General features: G+C 36.8%; 1 pseudogene; it reads right to left on the bottom strand.

Moving 5' to 3' along the window:
- Positions 1-1026: 1026 nt before the first annotated feature.
- On the bottom strand, positions 1027-2583 carry LOC100993756 (T-complex protein 1 subunit epsilon-like; annotated as a pseudogene).
- Between the last annotated feature and the right edge of the window lie 19131 nt (positions 2584-21714).

Genomic DNA, 21714 nt, shown 5'->3' with positions numbered 1-21714 from the left:
ATTGTATTAGTCTGCTCAGGTGGCTATGACAAAATACCACAAACTAGTTGGCTTCACCAACAAAAATTTTATTTCTTCTTATATCTGCTTCCTGGCTCATCTCTCAAGAGAGATGAGCCAGGAGGCAGACATAAGGAAGCCGTGGACACTGCACATGCAAAAGGAAGAGAGGAGGACTTCTGAAGGCTAGAAGTGCATGATCAAGGTGCCAGCCTATGTGGTTTCTGGTGAGGGGTCTCTGGCAGATGGTTGCTTTCTTGTTTGTCCTCACATGGCAGACAGAGAGAGCTTTGACGTCTCTTCTTCATCTAAGTACTCCAGCCCTATTGGGTTAGGGTCCCACCTTATTACCTCATTTGACATTTATCATCTCCTCACAGGCAGTATCTCCAAATACAGTCCCAGTGGGAGTTAGGGCTTGGGTGGGCATAAACATTCAGTTCATAATAGGGGTTTGTGAAGAAAAGGGAAACTCTGAGGTATTTGTTGAAGAAATGGGAAAGGGAATGGATGAAGAATATGAATACCTTCCATCCTATTGTATTTTCTGTATTAAGGCTAAATTACTAGTATCACTCCATGATTCCAAACCTTATGTGGCAGGGAAATATTTGGGTAAGGACATTAGTATCCTTAATGTGCAATCTCCCATTGACTTAGAAAGCAGGTGGATCCTGGTAGCTTTTTCTTTTCTTTGTTTTTTGTTTAAAGAGATTCCTTTAATATAATGAATATAAAAACATGACCTCTGCAGAAGATTATAAAGCCCTTCAGAAATACGAAAAGGAGAAATTTGAAGAGATGATTCAACAAATTAAAGAGACAGATGCTTAGCCTAGCAATTTGATAGTATGCCCACAATTAAACAGCTTTGAACAAGTGAAACTACGGTTACCAAACAGCAATTTTTATTATAGCATCTACAGGGTCTGAAAAAGGATGTAATAAATAACCGTAGATGCATCACAAGACATCCATTTATTTAATCACAGTAGTGGATCTTACTACATAGTATTCTCATTGTCTTCATTCTTCAGATTCTCCAGTCTTATGAATGTTGTCAATCTTTAAAATCATTCTAACCATTTGCGTTGCAAGAGATATCTGTTGCTTTTTTGCCAATTGAGGTTTCTGTGACATGCTATTGCTTCATATAATTTGTCCCCTTGTGCAAAAAGTCGATGCCAAGAGCAAGGTTCATCTCCTTCACTTGGCTGGCTCGGACTTTGGTCATACTCTGGATGGGATTCATGCCACCATTTTCAGAAAGGGCCTTGGGGATTACCTCCAACATGTTGGCAAGTGCTCTCATGGCATACTGTTCTAAGGTGGGGCACTTATCCACCTCTTGGCTAACTGGCAGAGCACAGGATATCTCAGCAGCCCCTCCTCCATACACCACATGATTATCACGGATGAGGTTCCAGATGACACACAAAGCACCGTGAAGGGATTGTTTTGCCTCCTCAATAATCATCTTATTTCTTCTTCTCATAAAAATGGTTATAGCTCTGGAGTTCTTACACTGCTTGATGACCAGCATTTTATCCTTAGTTGTCCCAAATGAGATCTCCTGTACAAGACCAGCAAAGCCCAGCTTCCTGGCCATGAGCTCTGAGAACTTGGTGATGATCTGCCCTCCTGTTGTGATGGCAATCAGTTCAATTTCAGGTCCTCCTACCTAGCAAACCGCAGGCAAGTTGTTCTGAAGAAGTAAGTGATTTGCTTCATCATCAAAGCCCCACTGACAAATTTCTAGGTTAGCACCAGTCTCTTTAATTTGTTGAATCATCTCTTAAAATTTCTCCTTTTCATATTTCTGAAGGGCTTTATAATCTTCTACAGAGGTCACATCCAGCTTATGCTTTGCTTTTGGTTTGGGTAGTTCAAATGGACATGTGAGAATTACTATCTTGGCATCTTCCACTTTTTTTGGCATCTGTGGGTGACTGAAATACTTGTCCACAATCACACCTTTAATCAGTTTATTGTCCTCCAGGCTGCCACCCACTTTGCTTTCTACTTTGATAAGCTCAAAGTCAACACCTCTCTGCTCCATATCTGTTAAGGGAGGATGGCATTCACAGCAATCTCAGCCATTTGTCGGTAACAATTGTTGACCACTTTGGAGCCCAGTGTGGTTTTTGCAGTCTGAATCAGGGGTTTGGTGTCTTTTATGTCAGTAAGGATGCTGTCACTGATCTTGTCCAGTTGTTCAACAGCAAAGCAGGCAGCCTGCTCATAGCCATCTGCTATTCTGATTGGATGAATACTTCGGTCTGGCAACTCCTGGGCTTCTTCTAACAAGGCACCAGCCAGGACAACCACACCTGTGGTTCCATCTCCAATTTCATCATCCCGAGACTTAGACATTTCCACCAGCAACTGGGCAATCTGATGACTGACATCCATCACTCTTAAGATGGTGACCCTATCATTAGTTACAGTCACATCGCCATCCTTATCCACCATCATCTTATGAAGCCCCTTTGGTCCAAGTGATGTTCTTGTCGCATGTGCTACAGCATTTGCTACCATTATATGAGACTTGAGGGCCTCAAGTCCCATAAGGCGGGACTTGCGGTCCTGATCTTTGATGATAAGGAAAGGGGGCCCATATCAATCAAAGGCGAGGGTCCCCATGGATGCTGTGGTGCAGTAGCAGGAGTTACTTTTCCACTTTTTCTTTATTTGACAGCTGGTAAGGCTGGTTGGCATGACAGCCTGGAGCTAAGTCAGAGCTGAGGTGCTTAGCATAAAAAGAGGACAGATATCCTAGAGAAGCTAGGCAAGACCAATGAGCCAGAAGCGGACATAAGGAGGCCATGGACACTGCACACGCAAAAGGGAGGGAGGGAAGGAGCCCCTGTGACTAGCAGCCAAAGAGGGAGCCAGGCAAGAGCCTACATGCCTCTGGATTTGTAAGAGTTTCTTTCTCATATAAACATGTGCTTCCCTCTCCATAAGAAATTTTCAACCAAACTTGTAATGCATATTAATGCTATGTGGAATGACTTTGCTTTTCTTGGAGTGAGGAGGCTGGCGAACTGTTTTAAAATCACTGCATGAAGGAAACCAGAGGAAGAGAGCCACATGTTGGAGAAGAATGTCCACAACCTCAACAAGGTAACACACAAAGCCAACAAGGGTGCAAAATTTTAACATGATTCTCACCAGGCCCCAAATGTTTAATTTTGACTCATGTTCCTTTTGGAGATTTGTTCTACCTTGCAGATAACAGATGCAGATTATTATTATTATTATTATTATTATTATTTGTTTGTTTGTTTTTGAGAGAGTCTCGCTCTGTCGCCCAGGCTGGAGTGCAGTGGCATGATCTCGGCTCACCGCAAGCTCTGCCTCCCGGGTTCATGCCATTCTCCTGCCTTAGCCTCCCGAGTAGCTGGGACTACAGGCGCCCACCACCACGCCCAGCTAATTTTTTGTATTTTTAGTAGAGACAGGGTTTCACCGTGTTAGCCAGGATGGTCTCAATCTCCTGACCTCATGATCCACCCACCTTGGCCTCCCAAAGTGCTGGGATTACAGGCATGAGCCACTGTGCCCAGAGGCAGATTATTTTTAAAGTACTTTTACAACTCACATGTCCTTCCCTCCCTACCCTGGCCATCTCTGCCTTTCACTAGAGCTTCTGTTGCAGGGTTACTGAGTCTGAGCCTGCTTATTAACATCTACTGCTGAATATCCCCTGACTATTCTTTACTGAAAACAGATAAGACATATAATCATGCTTTTCAGAAAACAAAATCAGAACAACTCTAGCCTCTTCTAGTTTTATTCTTGATTCTTTTAGGGTTAAGTAAGCTCACTCAGATTCCTCACTTAATTTCAACTGCCTGGCACCTATAAATGACACCCTGGTTACTTATTTCTTACTGTGAGATTTTTTTCCTGGTTGTTTTATATACATAGGATTTTTCTATTACTAGATTGCGAGAAGGTTGCTCTTCACCTTCTTTCTACTTCTTGGGTCTCCATTTTGGTGTCATAACTAGATTGGCCCACTGATCAATGCTGGTGGAATTTATGAGCATATGAATAAATAATAATTAATAATCATTTTGACTCACCCAAGTGTTTATGTGCTGAGCTGCATCATTGAGATGGCAAGTGTGTCTATGTTTTATAAAAATATTTGCCAATTGAGGAACTTATTGATAGATGTGAGTGATGTGGCTGCTTTATTTTCAAGGTTCTTCCAAAGTGTCAGTGTAGCTCAGGGCTTTGTGTGGGTTTCCATCGCAAGTGATTACAGAAGTGGCATGTGGAGAGTGGACTGGGGGGCAAAATATATGCAGGAAAAGTGGAAATCACCAAGGAAAACGACTGAAGGGGAAATCAATACGAGGTGAAAGGTCAACAAGCCTCCTGCTGTTACTCTGTCAAAATGTATTTAATGGGTTCATTGGATATTTTTCACATTTAAGAAATTGACATGAGAAAGGGTAAGCCTGTAATAACTTTTTATCTCTCACTTACAAAATAGCCTTTTTTTTTCTTTTGAGAATTTTACCTCTGATCTCAGTATTGCATTTATGCCCAGGGGTTTGATGCTTCAACAGAACTATAATGACATGCTTTCAAAATAGATAAGATAGTTATTTCCTAAGTAGTTAATTCTATAATCATAGCCACATCAATGTATCAAAGTGTAATTTCAAATACATTTATTAAAATTAAAGAAAGAGCAGATATGGAACTTGCTGTATCCAAGGGTATAGTTTCTGAGTCTGAAAGTCTGAACTCACCATATTTATTAAAAAGATGGTTTATTTATTCTCTTTTCTATCATCTGTACAGCTAGATTGATCTTCAGTTATCTCCTCTTCAAGAAAGAGCAAGAATAACAGATACAAAAAAAAAAAAACCAATTTCCAGTAATTAATTTTGGTTTGGGGACTTTAAAAATAAAGGCTCTCCACATAAAATCATATTTGTACTATCTTTTTAAAATTTCTATACTCTCAATTGATGAATGCTTTTCATATTTTAGACAATTCTGTCATCTTATTAGAAGTTCAGATTTTTGTATTTCTCTAATATCTTTAATCAAAGTACTTTTAGGTGCATTAGAAATATTCATTCATTCAATAGTTCCTGAGCTATGCAGAGAGATTAAGCATTAAACATTAATATCTGGAAAATTCAGTATGGTAGACTTATGTATGCTGTTTTATCCCTTTTTAAGACTAAGAAATTTATGTTCAAGATTTAAATTTCCTTCAGTTTTCCATCTTGAGCACCTGACACCAATTTGGCAAGGTCACACCACAGTCTTAGATTTCTGTAAAGATCTGCTCCATTAATTTTGGTGAGCAATACTATAGAACTAAAGTATGGCCTGGGGATGTTTCTTGAAATTGTCAAGTCCCCCAGGGATCTAGCACCTTCGTTTGCCATGGGTAATATTAGCACAGCTCAAAATAATATTACATACATGAAAGAAGTTTGAAAACTGAAAGTACTTTATACAATTTTCCAAGACATGCTGAGATTTGAAATTTCAAAGAGTTAATATGAAAAGGCTCTACAAAGATCTAAATGGATATTTTTGTTCTTTTCATTTCAGAATGTTAATCATCAGTCATTTATTAACTAAAGGTTTATTAAATATTTACTATACATAAGCACTTTGCTAGATATTGGTGAAACCAAGATAAAAAGAACACAGTCATGCCCTTTAGGAATGTTTTGCCTAGGAGGAAGCATTAATGTAAACAAAAATTATGTGACAAGTGCAGTGTATTAGTTTTCTATTGCCATGTAGCTAGTTGCTACAAACTTAATAGCTTTAAAGCAACACAGTTATTATCTCATAGTTTCTGTGGGTCAGGAGTCTGGGTAGAGCCTAGCTGGGTTCTCTCCTCAGGGTCTCACAAAGCTGCAATCAATGTTGGCCAAGGCACAGTCTCGTCTAAGCTCAGGATCCTCTTCCAAACTCACAGAGTTGTTGGCACAATTCATTTCCTTGAAGTTGTAAAACTCAAATTGACTTCTTCTTCGAGAGTAGTAGGAGAGAGTCTCTCAGCTCAGGAAAGCCCTACATCCTCTTTTAAGGGCTCACCTGATAAATCAGACCCACCCAGGATAATCTCCCTGTGACCAACTCAAGGTCTATTGATGGGGGCCTTTGGTAACATCTGCAAAACCCTTGTATCTTCACCATAAGCATAATCAGGGAGTGATGTCCCATCATATCCACAGATCCTGCCTACACTGAAGGGGAGAGAGTTATATAAGAGTATGGGGTCACTGGGCATCATCTCATAATTTTGTTTACCACATTCCTAAAGAGACATATTTAAATAAAGCAGTAGTGAATGAATATAGTCTGGTTATGGAGAAATAAGGCAAAGAAAAAGCCATGGGCAATGATGAACTGTAGACAAACTAGGTTCCTCAATGTCATGATAATTAGAGTATTTCTGTGTCACTCAGAGAGAAATTTTCTTTTTTCTTTTTTTTTTTTTTGACACGGCGTCTTACTCTGTCACCCAGGCTAGAGTGCAGTGGCACAATTTCAGCTCACTGAAACCTCTGCCTCCAGGGTTCAAATGATTCTTCTGCCTCAGCCTCCCAAGTAGCTGGGACTACAGGCGCCCACCACCACGCCCAGCTAATGTTTGTATTTTTAGTAGAGGTGGGGCTTCACCATGTTGCCCAGGCTTGTCTCAAACTCCTGAACTCAAGTGATCCACCTGCCTTGGCTTGCCAAAGTGTTGGGATTACAGGCGTGAGCCACTGCGCCCAGCCCAGAGAGAAAATTTACTTCAGACTTTTTATAAACAAACAGCCTCAAAGTTAAATTAGAGAGGAGATTTTACTAGGTCACACTAAGGATACATTATAGGTAAATTCAGATGCCACAGTTATTGGGTCCTGTTAAACAAAACATTTGGACTATATGGTACCCAAGTGGGAAATTGTGTAGGTCCTTGGATAGTGGACCTTAGGACTTTCCAAGACATTAGGTGTCTTAGCTTGTGACAGAGGCTTGTGTGGCAATCACTTATTTGAGAATGTGATTGCTGGAAGCAAGAGTGGGATGAGAGCGTGAAGCAGGGAAAAAGAGAAGCCTGACACAAAAATGTATTTTGAGTTGGTCATGCATGAAGCCTAAAAAGGTCTTCTTAGAAAGGTCAGGACATGGAAATCAGAACTTTTCCTTTGGAGATAAAACAGGGAACCATTGTTCTGTTTGCTCCTGATACCTATTGGTCAGCAGTGGCCCATGGATCTGAATGCCAGAGGGGTACTGATGGTGGCAGGGAAAAATGAAAGACTTAGAGGTGTGACCTAAGATGAAATGTTTTTAGGTTGCACAAGCAAAAAGCTGGTGAAAACCAGTGCAGAGCAGTGACAAGGTACAAGGTGGGGCTCAGGGGGTTTGGAAGAGCACATGAGGGACATTTGCTATGTTGATGTTTGAAAAATATGATGGGAACTATAGAGCCACTCTCCAGAATAATGAAAACATGCACACTTATACACACACGAACAGACACATACACTCACACACAAACTGTACATAGCTCAGGTACTTTTACCCTTGAAGCCCATCCATGTACCCAAGAAGGGGGACCTCTGTTTCAGGGGCCAATTATAAACAAAAGATTTTGACAATATGGCATTCATATAAGAAACTATGTAGGTTTCTGCAAGACAAGTATATACTTTTAAAAAATATTTGCCCATTTTTTTCTCCATGAAGAATCATTTCCAAAATACTTTGATTAGAAAGCAATTGTCAATTAGATGGCTGTCTGTTTTAACATCTGTTAGTCTCCTCCTTAACAGTAACTGTAGGTATATTTCGAGTTTGTTTGAAATTACTAGTTATAACAGTGATTAGACAGGTGTGAAGGAAAAGTTTGGAACATGGTAAGAAAGCAGAGACCACGTTAAGGCAAACACTAAGATCTGAGCCTGCAAATTCTGGTTTGAAGCTTTCTATACTATGAACCTTTTACCTCTTCATGCCAAAGCAACAGTAATAACAATGACAACTCAATGTCTAACTCTAAATTTGATGACAGTAATTACTGTAGACACAGGGATCAGTAATATGAAGGTTACATGTGTAATCATCGTAAACAGCTTGTTCTATACAAGAGTCATCATCTGAGCTCTTAGTTCATTCAACCACCCCAGTCAGGCCTAGGAAAGAAAATGAGTAAATGAATCAGTGTAGTCTGAATGATTAAAAGAGCAAACTAAAAGCATTTTCCTTTTTGAGAAATACATACAAAGGATTGCACACTCACTCGTATCTTGGTTTAATAACATATCTGTTTACAAGATAAAAAGAAATCCCACCAAAATCTGAGAAAAAACAAAGGGAGAGTCACATAAGAGGGAAGCTAGAATGAAATAAAGTGTGATGATACATTAGTCAATAAGCATATATATAGAGAGACACAGAAAATAAACTATAAAGAAACAATTGGACTTTCTCTCAAGACGCCTCTCAGATGTCCAATAAAATACAGCAAAGAGAGAGCTCTCTGACATTAAATACAGATTTGAGCATAGATTTGTTGTGGTTATTTTCTCTTTTGCATCTTTTGTGATAGATGGAAATATTGAAAACTTGGAAATGCAAAAGCAGCTCACCATTAAATGTATACCAATTCTAGAGTCTACGAGAGAAAATATGAGAATTACTATCTAAAATCCTGTATTAATTTCTAGACACATATTGGAAATGTCAAAATTTTTAGAGTTCATAATATTGTTCAAGTCTCTTCGAAAACTCATTCACCATTCATTACTTTATAATCACTTTTTAAAAGCCAAATATCTCAGTATGACCACTGAGAATACATTTTGAATCTTCTTCTTCCGACATTTTTCTTACTCCTGTGAGAACTGAGGCTGATGGGACTGCAGAGTTTTAATTGGGTTGAGGGAGTGTCTAAGAAATGCCTGACTGATAAATGCTGAAGAATCATCCTAAACATTCTGGGCTAATACATCAGCTTTTACTTTGCTTTTTATTTTTATTTTAGGTTCAGAGATAACACGTGCAGGTTTGCCATGTAGGTACATTGCGTGTCAAGGGGGTTTGGTATACAGATTATTACATCATCCAGGTAGTAAGCATAGTACTTTACAGGTAGTCTTTCAATCTTCACCCTCCTCCCACCCTCAACCCTCAGGTAGGCTCTGGTATATGTTATTCCCTTCTTTGTGTCCATATGTACTCAATATTTAGCTCCCATTTATAAGTGAGAACATGCGTTATTTGGTTTTCTGTTTCCACATTAGTTTGCTAAAGATAATGTCCTCCGGCTCCATTCATGTTGCTATGAAGGACATAATCCCATTCACTTTTATGGCTGTGTAGTACTCCGTGGTATGTATGTACCATATTTTTTTTTATCCAGTCTATCACTGATGAGCATTTAGATTGATTCCATGTCTTTGCTATTGTGAATACTGCTGCAATGAACATACATGTACATGTGTCTTTGTAGGAGAATAATTTATATTCCTTTGGGCATATACCCAATAATGGAGTGGCTGGGTTGAATGGTAATTCTGTTTTAAGTCCTTTGAGAAATTGCCAAACTGCTTAACACGATGGCTGAACTAGTTTACATTCCCATCAGCAGTATATAGGCATTCTCTTTTCTCTGCAACCTCACAGCATCTGTTATTTTTTGTCTTTTTAATAAGACAAAATGGACTGTTGTGAGATGGTATCTCATTGTGGTTTTGATTTGCATTTCTCTAATGATTAGTGATATTGAGCATTTTTTCATATGCTTGTTGGTCTGGTGTATGTCTTCGTCTGTTTATGTCTCTTTGCCCACTTTTTTTCTGGGGTTTGTGTCTTTTGCTTGTTAAGTTTCTTATAGATTCTGGATATTAGACTTTTGTCAGATGCATGGTTTGCACAAATTTTCTCTCATTCTTTAGGCTGTCTGTTTACACTGTTGATAGTTTCTTTTGCTGTGCAGAAGCTCTTTAGTTTAGTTAGATCCCATTTGTTAATTTTTGTTTTTGTTGCGATTGCTTTTGACGTATTCATCATGAAATCTTTGACAGAGACTATGTCCATAATGGCATTTCCTGTGTTACTTTCCAGGGTTTTATAGTTTTAGGTTTTTATAGTTAAGTCTTTGATCTATCTTGAGTTGATTTTTTGTGTATGTGTAAGGAAAGGGGTCCAGTTTGGATCTTCTGCATATGGCTAACCATTTATTGAACAGGGAGTTTTTTCCCTATTGCTTGTTTTTGTCAACTTGGTCAAAAATCAGATGGTTGTAGGTGTGCAGTATTATTTTGGGCTCTCTCTTCTGTCCCCTTGGTCTATATGTCTGTTGTTGTACCAGTATCATGCTGTTTTGGTTACTATAGCCTTGTAAAATAGTTTGAAGCTGGGTAATGAGATGCCTCCAGCTTTCTTCTTTTTGCTTATAATTGCCTTGGCTATTTGGGCTTTTTTAGTTTTCCATATGAACTTTAAGGTTTTTTTTTTTCTAATTCTATGAAGAATGCCTTTGGTAGTTTGATAAGAATGGCATTTAATGTATAAATTGCTTTGAGCATTATGGCTGTTTTAACAATATACACATCAGCTTTTAAACCAAATTGCAGTCAGCTGTTCTGCTTACCTTTTCACCTCCTTAAGATCAATCTTCACATAGACCTGTTAGTATGTTAGAGAAAAGTATTCCCATCAACACCTTTAAGCTACCTGTAGTGTTGCATGAGCTCATATCCAAATAACCCACCTTGTAGGGGATAAACCAAAACTCTCTAATCATTACAAAAAAAGAACTGATGCCCTTCAGTAAGCCAAACATAGTGAAGATGTTGAAATCATAAGAAAAAGACACTCAACTATTTTATAAACCATATGAAGCTTGCCTAACTAAACAGAAGGAAACCTATTAAGAACTATTTCTTAGAAGAATGCACTGGATATTGAACACACTATTAAGTGCTAATTTTAATTGATTAATTCTAAACCTCTCTAGAACCATTAATACATTCCTTTTTACCTACTTGTGTCTATTTTAAAAACATATTCCTGGTAGACAGCATATATTTGTTTCTGATTTTTTATTCAATCTGACAATTGGCTTAATTATTTAAACTTTTAATATTTAATGTAATTATCACTATGGTTATGTTTAAAATGATCATCTTGCTATTGTTTTCTATTTATCTCACCTGTTGTTTTCTCTTTTTCAGTCCCTTTTTAATGAAATGAGTTAGCTTTCATGATTCAGTTTTATCTACTTTGTTGGCTTACTAGCTATGATGGTTTTATAATTTTAGTGGTTACATTATGGTTTAAAGTTTACGTCTGTAGTTTATCACAGTCTACCTTCAGATGGTATTATAACACTTTACTTTACGCTACAAGTACTTTAGGATAGTGTACTTCCATTTCTCCTCTCCCAATCTTAGTATTATTGTCATACATTTTACTTCTACCTATGTTATAAACTCCATATTATGTTGTTATTATTTGTATTTAAATAGTCAATTACCTTTTAAATTGATTTAAATAACAGGAAAAACTGGTACTATTTATTCCTGTAGTTATCATTTTCAGTGTTCATCATGCATTGTATAGATTCCTATTTCCACCTGGTATCATTTTTCTTCTATCTGAAGAAATTACTTTAATACTTTTTACAGTGAGGGTTTTTGGCAATTAAGTCTGTCAACATTTTTATGACAATCAAATCTCTATTTCATCTTCATTTTTGAAGGATATTTTTGCTAGGCATAGAATTCTAGGCTGACGATTCTATTGGTACATTTAAGATGTTGCTTCAATGTCTTTTCACTTATCTTGTTTCCAATAAGAAATATACAATTATCTTAATATTTTTCACTGTTTTTAATGTTTATATTTACACTGGCTGTTTAAAATATCTTCTCTTTATCACCTATGGTGAACAATTTAATTCTTTGCTGCAATGTCATTTTATGTTTTTAATGCTTCAGGTTTATTGAGCTTCTTGGATATGTAAGTTTATGGTTTTCTTCAAATTTGAATATTTTTGGTCATTATTTTATCAGTTTTTTCTGTCTACTGCTTCAGAAACTCCAATTGTGTATATAATGAACTGATTTAAAATTGTCCCACAGCCCACTATTTTGTTTTTGTTGTTGTTGTTGTTCAGGATTTTTGCATCTCTGTTCATAAGAGATAATGTTCTGAAATTTTCTTTCTTGTAATGTTTTCTGTTTGGTTTTGGTATTAAAGTTTGGGCTTATAGAATGAATTAGGAAGTGCTCACTCTACCTCTGTTTTCTGGACAAGATTGTAGAGAACTGATATCATTTGTTCCTTAAGTGCCTGGTGGAATTCCCTAGGGAAACCATCTAATCTTGGTGCTTTTTATTCTAGAAGGTTATTATTATTAGTTCAATTTCTTTAATAGATATAGGTCTATTTAGATTATCTATTTATCCTTGTGTGAGTTTTGGTCAATTGTATTTTTAGAGGAATTGGTCCATTTTATCTAAGTTATCAAATTTATGGGTATAGAATTGTTCACAATATTCATTGTTTATGTCCATGGGATCAGTAGTAATGGTTTGTCTTCTCTGATATTAGTAATTTGTGTCTTTCTCTTTTCTTGGTTAGTCTGGTTAGAGGATTACGCGTTTTGTTCATCTTTTTAAATAATGAACTTTTGGTTTCACTGGATTTCTCTATAGTTTTCCCGTTTAAAACTTTATTGATTTCTGCTCTGATTTTATCATTTCTTTGCTTTTGCTTAATTTGGATTTAATTCTCTCTTATTTTTCTAGTTTCCTAAGGTAGAAGCTCAGGTAATTAATTTTAGATCTGTATTATTTCTAATATATGCATTCTATACTATCAATTTCCCTCTAAGCTCTGCTTTTGCTGCATCCTACAAATTCTAATAAGTTCTATTTTTTAATTTCCATGTAGTTTGAATATTTTTTAATTTTTTGAGATTTATTCTTTGACTCATGTTTTATTTAGAAGCATGTTGTTTAATCACTACATAATTTAGAATTATTCAGACACCTTTCTGTTATTGATTTATAGTATCATTTTATTGTGGTAAGAAATAATACTTTGTATGACATTTATTCTTTTAAATTTATTAAAGCACTTTTATAGCCCCAAGTGTGGCCTATCTTGCTGAATGTTTTCTGTGTGTTTGAAAAGAATGTGTATTATGATGTTGTTGGATGAATTTTTCTATAAATATCAATTAGATACAGTTGATTGATGGTGCTTTTCAGTTCAACTATATTATTACTGATTTTCTGCCCCAGACTTTGCAATGATACAAAATCCAAACCTGTTATTCATCATAAATCCACAGCATAATCCTGTTACAGGACTTTAAGACTTTCGGTACACAAAGATCATTTTGTTTACTGAAGCAGAGATGCTCCTGATACATTACAAAAGTCTTTCTCCAATATTAGTGCCTCTGAAACATCTGAAAGGCTTGTAAAGATGCAAAATGCAGCATAGTCACTCTCAAAGCTCCAGATTTATTACATCTTGGGTGGATTCTGAGACTCCGCATTTCTGTAAATTTTCATAGGCAAAGTTGATGTTGCTTGTCCAGAGACCACACTTTGATAACCACTGCCTTACACCATCCAGGGGGACATTTAAAAATGCATAACCTCCAACACATAGAAGCCAAGGATATGGGGAGAATTGTGCACACCGTGTCAGAATGGAATAGCAAAGAAAAGATGACTCTTGATGAAGGTTTTCTATGCCTTGGACTATTCTTAGTGAAGAAATGGGTGATTGTGAAGCTGCTGATAGCAGCTTATTAGAGGAGACACAGTTGGGAGTCATGCTTTTGTGATGTTGGCCATCAGCCTACATCAACTGTAGATTGTTCCTTCTCATTGCGTCTCAGCAGGAAGTTTCTCCTATTTTGACAAAATTCAAATTAGACAACCTAATCTTGTCCAGTAGATTGGAAACAAAAGTGAAGAGGAGACACAGCAAGGTAACTTTCGGCTTAAGTGCCCCAGGACAGTTCTTAATACTCTTTGAAGTGACTGAATACAGCTTCTCAAATGTTGGAAGATAATTATTTCTCAAGAGTGATTTAATTAATCATCAAAGCCTAGGCCATAATTATAACCATGTTTTTATGCACTTTTCTCAGGTTCTCTTGCATAACCTGATCAAGGTTCAGTTTTACACAACATGGGGATAGTACGTTCTACACACATTCAAGAAAGATTGCTTTCCTAGCTTTTTCTTGACAAGTGGAGTGGCTCTTGAGCTAACCTAATCCATGGTTTGACAACACCCTCCCTAGACACAGTGCTTGATGATACTCCACATTTGCCCACTCAACAGTCAATCAAGAAAAAAGTCTTCCCAATTCTAGAACTATTTTTCTCCTAGTGACTTTGGTTTTCCAGACACAAAGTAAGCAGCATCAGTAGGAATAGTGACTTCATCTGCTGTTAAGCACAATAAGGTTATACCTTCTTTATACCTGGGAGATTTATACCTCTCAGCAACTAATCGTCCTCTTTGAGAATGTTGCAAATTATGCTGTATAGTTAAGATCCCTGATACGTTTGTGTTTTCTGATAGAATTCTACCATTAGTTAACCAAAAGAGACCTAGATTTTAGGATATTTACCTAAATATTATCTCATAATCTATATCTAAACAATATGGATAAATATTAATAATAATTACCCATATTATCCCTCTTTATTTTAGGGGGAAAGAGAGTGGTATGGCTAGGTTTGCAACCTTTATATGTGCAAAGTCCAGGAAATTTATTCTTCAGGTTAATTTGGTCCTGCCTTGGAAGAACAGGTTTTGTCTCACCCCATTCTGCAGGGGGAAGGGATAGTTAACTATCTCAATGAGTTAAACATCCTCATAAGGTTCCCCCCTTTCATAAAAATATGTCAATCCAATTCCTTGTTCAAGTTTATTATTAAAATATGAAGGTTTGATCTTAAGGCACAACACACTGTCACTGCATTTTCAATTCTTCCCAGAAGTAAATACCTGAATTCTTTGCTGCCTTATACATCAAAAGGTTTGGTTGAAAAAAACAATATTTGTGGAGGAATAATTTAAATAATAAAATATCTGTCCCAGGATTAACCAAATCAGGAGCAAATCCTTTTGACCTCTACAAAGACCTGAATTTACTAATTGCAGTTGATTTACTTTGCACAACACGGTAAGAAAAAATCAGAAATGTCTGGTTTTACTCAAAGCAAGGATTCTGGTGAGGATGCTGTTTATTACATTATACAATTTCCTTTTTATGAACACACAAAGGGTAAAATCCCCTCTAGTCCAAAAACCAAGACTAATTACGCTTTTACTAAAAAGTTGAATTGTATAATTTTACTAAACATTTTTATGCATTTGTTCTCATTTCCTTCCTGATTGTTGGCAAGCTTAGAGGCACAATAGTAATCACAACTAGCAATGCTGAAGACATGTGATATAGATTTTGTGTAACAATCTGATGTATTAGTCCATTTTCACAGTCCTATAAAGAAATATCTGAGACTAGGTAATTTATAAAGGATAGGGGTTGATAGGGTTTGACTGTGTCCCCGCCCAAATCTCATCTTGATTTGTAGCTCCCAGAATTCCCACGTGTCATGGGAGGGACCTGTTGGGAGGTAACTGAATCATGGGGATGGGTCTTTCCCATGCTGTTCTTGTGATAGTGTATAAGTTTCATGAGATCTGATGGTTTTATAAAGGGGACTTCCCATGCACACACTCTCTTGCCTGCCTCTATGTAAGGCGTGCTGTTGCTCTTCCTTCACCTTTCACCATGATTGTGAGCCCTCCCCAGCCATGTGGAACTGTGAGGCCATTAAGCCTCTTTCCATTATAAATTACCCAGCCTTGAGTATGTTCTTATTAGCAGCATGAGAACAGACCAATACAGAGGTTTAATTGACTCACAGTTCCAAATGGCCAGGGAGGCCTCAGGAAACTTACAGTCATGGTAGAAGGGCACCTTCTTTACAAGGCAGCAGGAGAGAGACAGATGAACGGAGGAGGAAGAACGCTTATAAAAACAACAGATCGCATAAGAACTCTCTTGCTATCAAGAAAACAGCATGGAGAAAACCACTCCCTGCACCCAATCATCTCCCTCCCTCAACACATAGGGATTACAATTTGAGATGAGATTTGGGTGGGTACACAGAGCCAAACCATATCATCTGGCTTGCTTTATTTTTTCTACTTTCATTTTTCTTATATTTTTATCATCCGCTTATATTGTACTTTGCAATAGATATTGATGGGATGACTTTTTAAAATGTGGGGTAGATTCTGTCATTCCCAAGTAATCTCTTAGTTTAACAGTTTCCATCACCTTTCAAAACTTATGTATTAAAGCAGCGTAGTACTGGCATAAAGATAGACGTACAAATCAATGGAACAGAATTGAGAGTCCAAAAATAAACTCTTATTTATAGTCAATTGATATTGACGGAGGTGCCAAGGCAATTCAATGGGGGAAATGATAATCTTTGCAACAAATGGCATTGGGATAATTGAATATCCAAAGTAAAAAGATGAACTTACACCCATCCCACACCATATGGAAAAATTAACTCAAAGTGGATGACAGACATAAATGTAAGAGCTAAAATTATACAGATTTTAGAATAAAACATATAAAAAATTTGAGACCTCGGATCAGGCAAAGATTTCTTGGATATGATACCAAAAGCATGATATAATACCATAATAGAAAAATTAGACTTCATAAAAATTAAAAACGTATACACTTCAAAAGACACTATTTGAAAAGCTAAAAAGAATGGGATAAAATAATTGCCAGTCATTTATATGATAAGGGACTTGTAAAAAGACCATAGAAAGAACTTTACAATCCAATAATAAGAAAACAACCCCATTTTAAAATGAACAAATGATTTGAGTAGACAGCTCACCAAAGAAGATACACAAATGGCTAACGAGTACATAAAAAGATGCTCAACATCAGCTGGGCACGGTGGCTCACGCCTGTAATCCCAGCACTTTGGGAGGCCAAGGCGGGCAGATCACAAGGTCAAGAGGTTGAGACCATCCTGGCCAACATGGTGAAACCCCATCTCTACTAAAAATACAAAAATTAGCTAGGCATGGTGGCACGTGCCTATAGTCTCAGCTACCTGGGAGGCCAAGGCAGAAGAATTGCTGGAACCCAGGAGGCGGAGGTTGCAATGAGCCAAGATCGTGTCACTGCACTCCAGCCTGGCAACAGAGCGAGACTCTGTCAAAAAAAAAAAAAAAAAAAAAAGGATGCTCAACATCATTAGGGAAATGCAAACCATAACCACAATGATATATCATCTTACATGCATTAGAAAGGCTATAATAAAAAAGAAAGACAATAGTAAATGTTGATAAGGATGTAAAAAAAGAGACACTCATACTTTACTGATGTGAATATAAAATAGTACAGCCACTTTGAAAACCTTTGGCATTTCTTAAAATGTTAAAGCTAGTGTTATCATATGACCAAGCAATTTCATTCCCAGGTATCCACCCAGAAGTAAAAATATGTGTCCACAAAAAAGCCTTGTACACAATGTTCATAACAGCATTATTAATAATAGCCAAAAGGTGCAAACAACCAGAATGTCTATGAAATGGTGAATAGAGAAACAAAATATGGTACATTCATACAATGAATATTATTCAACAATAAAATGGAGTGGACTTCTGATATGTGAATAACATGGATAAGATGCAAAATCATTGTGCTCATTGAAAGAAGTCAGACACAAAAACCCATTGTATGTTTCCACTTATGTAAAATATCCACAAAAATCAAATCTCTAGAGACAGGAAGTAGATTAGTGGTGGCCCAGGGCTTGGGACAGAAATGGGGATTAGCCATAAATGAGAATGAGGATCCTATTGGGGGGATAAAAAGTTCCCAAACTGGATTATGGTAATGGTTACATAACTCAGTAAATTTATTAAAAATCATTAGATTGTAAACTTAAAACAAGTGAATTTCAGAATGCGTAATTATACAATTCCATAAAGTTAAATATTTCAACAACTATTGCTGAGGAGACCTACTTCAACCAGAGGTACATGGTAGTTGCTGTCAACTTCTTAATGTCCACAGCAGACAGATCAGGAGGGTGGTACCCTTCCAGGATAAAGTCTGAGGACCAGGCCTATTCCCAGTGAATATGCAGCTGTCACAGTACAGTAGCACTTAGTTTAATGGCATTACATGTCTTTTTGAAGTACAACATTTCTGAAGCCTCATATGACATCTGTGTAAACAAACTCCCCTAAACTAAACAGTTAGATCAATATGTGAGTAAAAGACCCCCATGGTCAAGAATGGATAATCAATATGTCAGACCACATATATCTCAAGCTAGGAAAATTAGAGTGACATGAAAGAAATGAAGATTATATTTGAGTGTTAAAGCTTGTCTGCCTCAGGTTATTTCGATGATACTTCAAATATTTATAGAAACAAGGAAATATTTTTCTTCAAATAGTTTAAATTTGAGTAGAGATGTTTCTGGTAGCACCCTTAGCAACAATGGTGCCATAAGGAAGCCCTTGATTCTTTGTAAGGACCCCAAGCATATAAAAACTTTTGATAAGGTCCAAAATAAAACACGTGAAACAGTCCAGGGACATATCAAAATTAAATATTCCATGAATTTTCTTCATAAAAATAATTATATATATTTATACAAATATAAATATATACAAATAATTATTCATTATCTTCACTGCAGCCACTCAGAACCTAGTTGTTATTGCTAATGTGAATAACATGGAACTTAAAATACTGTTTTATGTTACTCAAATGCAGGCCTGTCTTAGAAGACTATATTATGAGTTTCAAGAAAAGAAACTAGGTCACATTCATCTTTGTAGCCCTAGCATGTGGCTAAAGATTCGGACATAATAAATAACATATATTTGGTAGATTATAACTAGAGTGACTTATACAGTCATTGATCACCTCTATTCCCTGCCATAATAAATTGATCAATACCATTTGTCTCTTCATTCATTCATTTACTAATTCATTTAACAAAAATTTGCCAAGTACCTGCTATGCACTGAACACAGTGTTAGGTGCATAAGTTCCAGTGGCAAAAAGGCTGACCTTTGAGCTCTGGAGGACAAAGGCAAATAAGCACAGAAATAAAATACTCTGTGATAAGCAGAGAAATAGTAAGGAGCCTAAGGGACCAGCTTCTAATCCAATTTACAATGTGTCTGGGGCGGGATCCAAGCTGAGGCCTGGTAATGAGTTAGGCAAACTGAGGAGGCAGGAGGAGACAGAGAGGAAATGAGGTAACACTGCAAGGTGGCTTATAGGATTGGAAAGAATGTGAGTTTTAAAAATCAGAAAGACCAGGCTTACATACTTACTAGATCTATGACCTTGTCCAACTTATTTATTTGCTCTGTTTTTCTCACCTGCAACAGTGTGCTAATGATGCCTACCTCACTGTACTGTTGGCATGTTTAGGGCTAACATAGCTGGTGCAAATTACACACAGCACACAGTAAATTACCCAAATTGTAACCATTGCTATTACACTTCAAAAATAAGTTGTAGAGCTTCAAAATGATGTGTGAATTTATTTAAATGTAGTTTAAATGTTTTATTTGAATAATTCTTAATAACTAATGGCAAACTGTTTTCAACAGTTTTTCTCATTTACAGATTTAAGTGGTTTTCCATTGTGTATAAAAGTAATTGAAATCTTTTTTTAAAAAACAACTGTATTGAAGAATAATTTGCACATCATAAAATTCACTAATTTTAAGTATGCAATTCAGTCATTTTTAATACAGTCGCTTTTTAAAAATTCATTCATCAGTTTGACGGACATTTGGGTTGTTTCTACTTTTCAATTGTTATTCACAATCCTGATATGAACATTTGTGTACAAATCTTTAGTAGATAAATGTTTTCACTAGATACTTAGGAATTCTAGGTCAGATGGTAACATTTTGAGAAACTGCCAAGCTGTTTCTGAAACTGGCTGAAACATTATACATGTGCAGCCATCACCACTATTTAATGTTAAAACATTTTCAACACTGCCCCAAAAGCTTTGTGCCCATTCGCAGCCACACTGAATTCTCCTGTCCCTCCTTCTCCCCACCCACCCCCAGCCCTAGGCAGCCCTAATCTGCTTTCTGTCTCTACAGATTTACTCATTCTAAACTTTCATATAAATGGAATCAGACACTAGATGTTCATTTGTGTCTGGCTCCCTTCTATTACATGAACTACAAAAACATGCTATGTTGCAGCATGCATCAACACTTTATTTCATTGCTGAATAGTTTCATTGTATGGATACATTATGTTTGGTTTGTTTATTCATCAGTTGATGAATATTTAAATGGCTTTTTTTTTTCTCAAGGTCTTGCTCTGTTGCCCAGGCTGGAGGGCAGTGGCACAGTCACAGCTCACTGCGGCCTCAACTTCTTAGGCTCAAATGATCTTCCCACTTTAGCTTCCCTAGTAGCTGGAACTGCAGGCATGCACCACAATACCTGGCTAATTTTATTTTTCCGTATTTTTGTAGAGACAGGGTTTCTCCATGCTGCCCAGGCTGGTCTCAAACACCTGGGCTCAAGCAATCTGGTTCCTGGATCTCCCAAAATGTTAGGATTACAGGGGTGAGCCACCACACCGGCCTGGGTGGTTTCGATTTTTGGCTTTACTGAATATTACTACTACAAACATTTGTATAGAATTCCTGTGTGGACATATGCTTTCACTCCCTTGAATAGATACCTAGGAGTGGAATTGAGAGATCATATGGTAATTCTCTAAGTTTACCATTTTGAGAAATGCCAAACTGTTTTCCAAGTGGCTGCACTATTTTACATCACCACCAGCAATGTGTGAGGCCTCTAATTTCTCCACATTCATGCCAACATATTATTTTCTGTCATTTTAATTTAAACATATTTCCAAGAAAAATTGTTACAATGATTAAAACAAAGCATCTCAATTGCATAAATTTTGAAAGTAGGTAGAAATAGATAAAAGGCAAAGTTATTAACAACTTCACCAAAAGTACACCAGCTGTTAATATTTTAGGGCATACTTTGGTAATTTTTTCCTAAATAGCATGTTTTTAATCTAGTGTTGGTAATACTGGATAGCTAACTTTTATTAAATATAAATTTAGCAAGGGGATTGAGATAATCAAGGAAAAAATATACAATGGCAAACATTTACTTACCATTTTATGCCAGGAATTGGTATAGTTACATTATTTTGTTTAACCCTCAGAGCAGTGCTATGAAAAAGTTAATATTATTCTAGTCATCTTATAGCATGGAGAACTGAGGTTTTGATAAGTAATTCTTTCAGGTTAATATGGAAGCATATAATGGGGTCAGATCTAAAACTCAAGTCTGGAGAACTCTAGGGTCTCTGCTATGAGCCACTAAACTCTTGTTGTTTTTTGGATATAACTGGCCTAAAGGTTAGGTGGGATTTAGTTGACAGTGGAGAACTTATTGGTTGGGAAGAAAATTATGGTAAAAACGAGACTTGGACTAGAGACATGGAATCTTTGTTGGTCAATAAAGAGACCACCCTGATTGGAGTTGAGGGAGGGCAATAAAGTTGGGTAGGTTGGATTACATGTGGTCTTGAATGTAGGATGAAGAGGTCAACTGTTTCCTAA

This window comes from Pan paniscus, chromosome 14 (genome assembly GCF_029289425.2).
Source record: "Pan paniscus chromosome 14, NHGRI_mPanPan1-v2.0_pri, whole genome shotgun sequence".
Lineage (NCBI taxonomy): Eukaryota > Metazoa > Chordata > Mammalia > Primates > Hominidae > Pan > Pan paniscus.
Note: the sequence above shows the minus strand (reverse complement) of the source record. Positions and strands in the feature narration are given on the sequence as shown.